The sequence below is a fragment of the Bacillus rossius genome, chromosome 1, assembly GCF_032445375.1.
Source record: "Bacillus rossius redtenbacheri isolate Brsri chromosome 1, Brsri_v3, whole genome shotgun sequence".
Classification (NCBI taxonomy): Eukaryota; Metazoa; Arthropoda; class Insecta; order Phasmatodea; family Bacillidae; genus Bacillus; species Bacillus rossius.
The window spans coordinates 56,232,762-56,241,820 of NC_086330.1; positions in this window are offsets into that span (position 1 = coordinate 56,232,762).

Sequence of the window (9,059 nt, forward strand, 5' to 3'; positions counted from 1 at the left end):
TCCATATCTATTTGGTGTAACTTTATTTATTTCAATATATACATATATAGGTATATGGTGTATTTTTTACTTTTATTTTTAAATATTTTGATTTTGATTTTTAAAAAAAATTTTTAAAAATAAAATCAAGCCTATGTCCATCTGGAATATGTAGCTTTATAAAAGTGAAGGAATTCTTGAAATTGGTCCAGTGGTTTTAGAGTTTACTGCGATCAAACAAGCAAACAAACTCTCTCTTTATAATATTATTATTTAAAATATTCCTATCCTCAAAATGCAAAGAATTGAGATACAATAATTTATAAAGGAAAAATTAACTGTTTATAGTGGTTAACCTACGCATTTTTTGAAACAATTTTACTCGACACCTACGGGTTGAAATTGCAGTGTATTACTAACTCTGGTCAATACCAAGTGACGGGGCGAGCTCTTACGAATTGTGAGAAGATAGAGTGAAATTTGGTTGCGTGGTTGTCCTGTATTTCAAAGTGGTAAAGAAAAAAAAAATGGAAATAACTGACATTCCGAAGAATGTCTCATTTACTTTGAGAGATCTCCTCTGCCGGAACAGCAGCAAACTTACCTCTGACGATTAATACCGAATATTTTTTGCCACAACAACTATCTCGCTCGTATAAATGGGTTCTAATACCATAAATCGTCTGCTTAGAATCAAAAAATGGTTTGTTAATAAAATTGGCCAAAATGTCAAATGAGGTAGGGAATATATAAAAACTACACATAAGATAGTTTTGGGAATGATATTTTGAGAAACAACAAAAACTTTTCGTACTATACCTACTCTAATTCCAAGTATAATGTGTGGTGTTACAAAGTTATTCAACCTAATCTTTTAATATCTCCTCTGCTTCAACTAAATAATTCCAGGTGTCACACTCTTTTTGCGTACAAAATTCATGCCTTCCAAAATTACGTATTGCGACTTAATGTTGTTTTATTGAGATTTAAAGCCTAAAGAACCAAAGTTATTTCCCGTTGCAAATGCCTAAGACACGCGTATTGCATGTAGAAGTTTCAAATGCAATGATAAACCTTGCATGGGTGAAAATCTGTAGCATTCCCTCGTGGGGCCTGCGGGATAACGTTTCTTATTTCACAGTTACGATGTTTCAAGCACGAGCTGCCTCCTCAGAGAGGGGCATTGTGTTACCGGGGGGGGAGGTGGGGAAGTCACTCCTGCTCACGGGTGTATAAGCCCATGGCCTAAGGCATAGTGCACGCAGTGCAGACTGTTTTCTTACACTTTTATGTGTGCATCACTAGAAGGAAATTTAATTTTGGGATACTGACATTTATGTGCAAATTATCATACTTTTCAAAGAATAAATCACCGCACGTAAAAAAGGGTTCTTCGTTCCTGCTAACGGGATCTTCGTACAAACTATGTCAGTATTCAACTAACAAGTCCTGTGTTCTATCGCAAACAGGATAAAAGAAATTTTTTTTTTGTGGAATACTTAATAAGGTTTTTGAGACGTAAACTGCTGTGTCAATATTATTCTCGTAAGATATTGATCAAAGTAAGTAAAGTTGGTATACGTAAAATGTACGAAGATCGAAGATCTCATGATAATTTGTAACTAGCAGACCCACCCCTCGTAAAATTTGTGGTGAAAAATAGCGAAGGATTACATAGGTTGATTGGGTAAACAATTTTGCTGGTTCAAAATTTCGCTAGGCTCCTCCCTCATAAGCCATGTCCGCTCATCCACGATGCGATCAGCCCAGACAGAAATGATCGGAACTATTAATGATGCACCACACACTGTGTCCGTTGAGAGTGTTATAGCTATGGTCCAATCTCGAGTAGGAAAAACCCCATACGGTCTTTTTTTCACTAAAAATTTTTAGTATTATTGTAGGGTTATAATGGGGAACTTTATTTTTCTCAAAAGTGAACATTGGTATCATTTTAACTAGGATTATTTTCATTCTATTTAAACTAAATAATTTTTTCTAAAACATTTAAAAGTCAAAATTTCTCTCAAGGTTTGCAGTTCATTGAAAAAATATATATTTGAAAAATATAACAAAACAAATTAGGCCATGGCTTTCTAAACAAAACCATATACATCTTAGGCTTTCGTAACCTCGCTTTCAATGAATGAAGACCCTATACATATATGTATATATTCATATATATTGTTACGATTTATAATGTGGAACGAACTGGGTTCGAAGTAGCTTGGCTTCTGGGTTGTAGCAGCGTCCTCGGTGAATTATTCGCCAAGAACGCAGCTACAACCTTGAGGCCAAGATACTTCTGTCAATGGCTGTGAAAGCCTGCGATCATTAAGAATTGGGTTCGTAAGGGATAGCCCAATTATTTATTACTAATATTTACATTAATAATAAATAATTGTACTTAAAATTTTCCGATTACAAATCACTGGCACTTAAAAATGTTTAGTCTCAAGTTACTCAATGTCTGTCAAGTTCCGCAGTTCGCACTCCTCACTGGAGTTAGGCTCAACAGTGGTTCGCACCTTACCTCGTGCCTGTCCGCACACAAACACAGTCTTTCACCACTCAGTCGCCGCACTCTCGCGATCTAGTCGAACTCCGCGTCGCGCCACTTCGCCAATGTCGCACTTTCCTTCGCTCGCGGAACTCTCAGAATTCTTGGAATTCACGCGGCACCCATCACTGAACTCTAGCCGCACTCGCGGCACTCACGTGGCACTCATCGTCTCTCGCGGAGACAAGCGTCGCTATTTAAGTACTGTACTGTGGTGCCCTTATCGAACCAACGAGAGCATCCGTATCAAGTCGCCTAATCCCGAGCCGACCCGACGCCCGAAGCATCAAGAATAGCGTCGCTTGCTCACGTCACTTCACGCGGCGGCCCGAAGAATTCGCAAGGCCGCTCAGCGATAGATAACAGCGCCGAGGACCATGCACGAAGAGCTGAGGGGGGGGGGAAGGGGGTAGCGACGACCTTTTTAATCCGGCTAGGCGTGCGTGGCATGCCGTACGTCAGTGGATCGCACGTGACCCGGTGCATGACGTCAGTGGCCGTGCGGGGCCGCCAGCCAGCTCCGAACCTGGAATCGCGGTCTGGCCTCTCGCGTTCGTAACAATATCTATGTCTGAAAAGAGACATTCGCTCTTGAATGTGGCCTTGCGTACAACATGTGCAAATGAAATATTTTTGCTATTATCTGATACTTGACCAGTATTTAAATGTTTCTCAGTTCTCTAAAATATATTAACACTATGCATTTCCTTGTCAATCGTTCATATAAAACTTTAATGCAGAGTAAGTACTAAATCAATATCGGAATTTTATAACTTAAAGCCCTTGAAGACAGTTCATTCATGTCATTAAATAAAAATTTAATAGAGTTCTTTAATAATTTATTAAATAATATTTACTTCTGTACAGCAAAATAGATCTAGTTACAAACTCAGAATATTGTTGACACTTCAAAATCAAAATGGCTTCCTGAAAGAATTGGAGGGACTGCAACGAGTGAACACTTTCTTCCACGATACATTTCGCCTTCCCCCCTTCGAGCCGGGACAGGTGGACAGCTAGTTCACTCTGTGACGTCATCAGTGGGCGAGTGTGCCTAGGCTGAGCGGACCGCACGTAAAACCTCAAGGCGCATCCACGCTAAGACGAAACGAAAGAGAATCGAGCCGTTCGACTTGAGTCGAAAAGAAAGTCGCCTCAGTCCGGACGTGAAGTACGAGATTCGCTTGTAAGTTGAAAGCCGAATCGAGAGACGAATCCAACCCGAATGAATTGGAGAGGGGTCGGAGTGGAAAGTCGATATCGAATGGGGCTGTTTCCTTTGGACGTGTTGAATCCTGTAGAGTTTTGTTGCGGCAACATCCTCAGTTTTATTCTCTCAGTCCTTGCGTGAACATCGCTTAGTGCTCCGTTTCAAGTGATTTTTTTTTTGTATTTAATAATGGGGTGGAGTAACGATTTTGAAGTTCTTTGGAATGTACCGCGCCCGGATATCGTTGTGGGGTTCAAGGGACACTGCTTATAAGAACAAGGTAAATATAGATCATGGCATGTTAACGGAAATTGCAGTTTAATTTGTAATCGATAAGGAGGAAGCAGACGTTGCACTGCACACGCGCCGCGCAGACCCGCACACACTCCGGGAGAAGCCGCGACGAGGCGTAACTGTCTGTGGGAGCCCAGGGAGCACCGACAGGTGTCGTCAAATGCCCCCCTCCCCCCCCCTCCAAAAAAATTCTTTTCAATTTTACAGAGCTATTTCTTGAAGGAAATCTCTTTCAACCTCTCGGCTCGTCCACGCCACAAAGCTGTTTGGACGTAACTGCGAACTGAACGAGCCGAACGGAAAAGTCTAAAAGAATAAGACGAACGACGCCACGCGTCATAGTGTGGTTGAGCCCTAAGCAGAGGCGCACCCAGGAATTTTTTTCGGGGGGTGTTTTAAGTTTTTTTTTTATGAAGGAACACTGGGAAAATTTGGATTTATAGGTGAAAATTTGTGCTATTTAAGAAGTTTTTGTATCTTATTATTGAATATACTGCTGGTAGAAAAAAGATTTTTAGTACGGTACTAAATTTTGTTTTAGACAAGAATCAAACAAAGATACCTTTATCAAACCCAGGGTCTCGTCCGCTCAAAATCAGTATTATTTTAATACCATGAGAATCATAGCATGTATTAAAATATACATTCTGTGCAACTTAAATCACTGACAATGATGGTTTGCTTTTTACTGCATTCACACACACAAATTAAGTTCACTCTACGAGTAAAAACAAAGGGTATAAAATTCACACATATGTCTAGTTAAAACTGCATAAATACAGTCAAAAATTATGCAATAATTGAGATAAACGTAGCGCACAAACAATTATTAGTTTTTATATAACACAAACTAATTAGTAAAAAAAAAGTAATTCACGGTAGCAGACTACAAATGAATGTAATACTACAATAACACTGATCAGCGATCACCAATCTTTACTACTGAAGGCCCGATGCCAAAGGAAAGGAAAAATATTTATCGAAATGAAGTAACTACAATTTTTTACACTATGTGTTAAAGTTCGCACATTACGCACTTTAAAGGTAATATATTATAAATCTTTTACTGGTTATAGTAATTTTGGAAGTCTCTAATTTTCAGGAATACTCTTTTTTGGTCTAAATCTAATCTAGTATAATACATAGCAAAGTAAATAATTAATACACAGCATCAGTAAAAAAAACTGTGTCACTGCATTTGAAGGAATTATGAAAATAGACTTGTTCTAATGTTCCGTCTGTCCTTCCAGGAAACGAAAGCCTCGTATTTAACAATGCTGCATCAGTTCTGTCAAATACAGTTGATGATACATATTGCAGACATGCTAAAGGAAATGTTCGTGGTACATTATTAAAAAACACTAGCTACTAAAAAACTATTATTCACGACAAGGCAATATTATTGGTTTGAACGATCAAGCAAGTCTCGTACGTCGAAACTTGAAAGATTTCACTTATTCCATTCCAAGTATTCCGTCTGCGCTGCTATAATCTACTGATAAAGCATGGCTCCATATATCAACTTGCCCCCCCCCTCCCCCCCCCCCAAGGTTATCGGCTGGCGACGCTCTTGGGCACGGGTGAGTTGGGGACTGGGTTCTGTACTGACAGACCATTTCCTGGAAAATGTGCGCAAGGCAACAGTTGTTTAATCATCGCGAGATACTTGTGAAGACATGCACGCAATCATTGGGTCGTGCCTGCACTGTGGTAGGAATTATTCGTCTAGAAATGAGAATTAATGTTTTTGTATTGCACAGTAATGTATGCTCTCTGGCGACTAGAGCCACATGATATCACAAGTGCCTCTGCCCAACCTGCATTCCTGCCACGGATCTACCCATCATAATGAACTGCAGGTTTACTGTGTTTCATGTAAGTTGTCCGTGTTTTGACCATTCTCTTCCGAGAAAGACGTCCGCCCTCTCCATTGTAGTGGTAGGGGTGCTTAATCCTAATACTTCCCGGCTTCTTGAGAAAAAAAACAGGGTATATGCTCTCCTGTTTGTGTTTACAGGCACTTTTCTCGGAAGAGCAACATAAAAAAATGGACAATTACTTGAAATACAGTAAAGTAGCTGACACACAAATGAGAAATCTATCAATTCCCTGCAAGCCACTTACCTTCATGTTCAGCATCATAACTAATTCCTGGCTTTGGTCGTTTGGAGAAGTAGTTCAGTAAATTAAAACCATGCTTACGTTTAGACATTCTGATACAGCACTCACTATCAACATCAGTTCTAAAACTCTAGATGAAGAACACTGCCCAGTTCCCACAATCTTCGGTAATGTTTCACGGTAGCCGAAAACAGACTGAGTAAGAGAAAATAAAAACGCATCGACTAACAGAGCGAGGGATAATGATTAGGGGAGGGGGTGCCGGGTAGAGATTTCTAGGCGCTGCAGGGGTAAGCATAGCAGTCTGGCGACACCATAATGTATACGCTGACGTGAAAACATCTCGCAAAGTTTGGTACATTGAGCGCTGCTCATAGACCATCCTAACTATTTTGCTGGAACTGGGAATGTTTTTACTTTTTCCATTCTAGATTTTTCTTCACATTTTCGGAGGAGGTTTAAACCCCCAAACACCCCCCCCCCCCCCCCCACCCCTGGGTGCGCCACAGGCCCTAAGATTGATTCACTGACGCTCCGAGACACGCGCCCGAATAAGACATCTGTTGAAGGTTCGGGAGGTTTTCGGAACTGTTCTGGTCATCGGACTCAATCTCGGCGTATCATCTGACGATTCCTGAGCGGGTCCAGCGCGGCTGCAACGACTGAAAGACGCGCGAGCGCGTGGATTGAACCCCCCTGGGCGCCACGCGTGCTCTAGTGCTGCCATCTGCGGGCGCCCCGCCGAGGCCGGTCGCCGCGGGAACAACTCCGCGGCGTCCAGCGAGGAGCGCGCGCGGCGCCAATCACTCACGGCGGCTAACGAGACGTCGGTCGGTCGGGCGCCGCGCGGCTTCCCTCGCCCGCACTTGAGCATGTTCCGAGGGGCGCGAGCTCCACCCTTCACCCCCTGGGGCAGGGAAAACTTGCCCAATTATTTTATTTTTTTAACCTTTCGCGTCAATAACCGCACGGATGAAGCATTCAAACTTTTTGTCCGGTTAGTGTGGTACAATAGGAAATGTATTAAGCTTAAGGGAGGGACAGACAGAGATAGGAGAAGAAGAAGAACCGAAGGACGCCATACTGGTTTTAACGTTTATAGTGCCATAGCAATTTATTATCGTTTAATATCGGAAATTTTTCCTTCGTTAAGGCAGATATTATTCAAGTACAGATTTTCGAAGGCCTAGTGTCTAGTCACAGTACAAATATACCAAAAATGAATTGTACACAAAACGCCAATGAATTCACAGTGTAAGCTATTTGTGGAAGCTGGTCACTATAAATTCAGCCTTTACCGTAAATTGTAAGCCATGCTTTATCAAACAATAAAAAATATATATATTGTTTGACAGTAAAGTCAGAATTTTATCAAACTGTACGTACCTATTTGTGGCACGGCTTTGTGCCACTTCAACCTCTCGGTGCTAGTGCACCGATGTTGAACATCGTTGCCAAGGCGTGTAAGATGCACACGACATGATGTAAACTTGCTCTCGTATCGACTGACTGGAACAATTATCTTAGTGTGGTTTCAACGTACGTATTAATTGTTTTTTCCTGAACTGCAAATGTCGTCCTTTAACTGGAGATACAGTATAAATGCAAGACACGCGTCTCTTACGTTGCTATGGGCTTCTAAGTGTTAACATTAATTATGTGCACTTTTTTTTTACATCCATGGCGCAGCTTTAGTCAACTGTAGTGTCAGGGGTTTGGGGAATGAATACCGCAGGTAATGCATAGATGTGTGGTAGTAAATGTCTATCCTGGTTCTTAAGTCGACCTTTAGCTAAACTGAAATCACAAAATTTTCCACACTTATGTTAGTTAAATGTGCCAATGTGCTTGATGACTCTAGCTGACTTACAAGTTTGTGAACTATTAAATTTATTCATCAATTTACATGTGGGAGTGTAAGGATAAAGAATCCAATTGGGTAATCGAATTGAGTGAATATTATCTTTCCTGTTTAGGAGAAATAAAAACAGATGAGGTCAATGGGATATGTCAGATGACACTGCAAAATAATTTTCATGAAAATGAGAAAACTTCTCATTTAAATAGTGTCAATTTTTATTTGAAATAAGGTGGTATTTTTTGGTATTCCTCGAAAAATTGAACACTTTTAAAAATGAACGCAGGGGAATTATTACTTATGAATTCAAGATTATGTCTGAAGCGTAAGGCTAAATCTCAAATGTGATGGTTGTTAAAAGTAGTAATAGTGCTATCCATTTCCCAAATGTCCCTTGTTTACGGACAACGACAACACGGAGTTGTTTACAAACACCGTTCACAGAAAAACAGTGGCGGAAGGATACACATACCATTGGTACTACTTTAAGAGAACTACAAAATTTGAGACAAGTTGCATGGTACAGACTTTACGTTACGTGGTGACTCACGAGTCGTGAATGATTCCGTTCGGCAAGTACGGTCTACAGTCGTAATACAGAATATTCATAAAAGCATGTGCAGTTTCAATGGTATATTATAACAGTTTAATGTAGACTATTTACAACAAATCATACTTAAAATTAAAGGTAGACTAACTTATTTTTATAAATATTAAATATGTGCACCTTTAGTTATACGGCACGCATCCAACCTAAAGTCCAATTCTTCCCACGCTTTGGTTAACACGTCCGGAGTAATGGAAGTAATAGTCTCTTCAATTTTGTGTCTCAACTCTGGCGAATCATTAAACAGCGGCACAAAGTAGATACGATATCTTATAGAGCCAAAAAAAAATATATATATATCGCATGGCGTTATGCCAGGTGAACGTGGGGACCAGCGAAAAAGAGCTCTGTTGTCTCGATCATTACGAACAATCCAACGGTTAGGGAATGCAAAGTTCAAACACATTCGTAAAAAAGAGATTCCAATGGG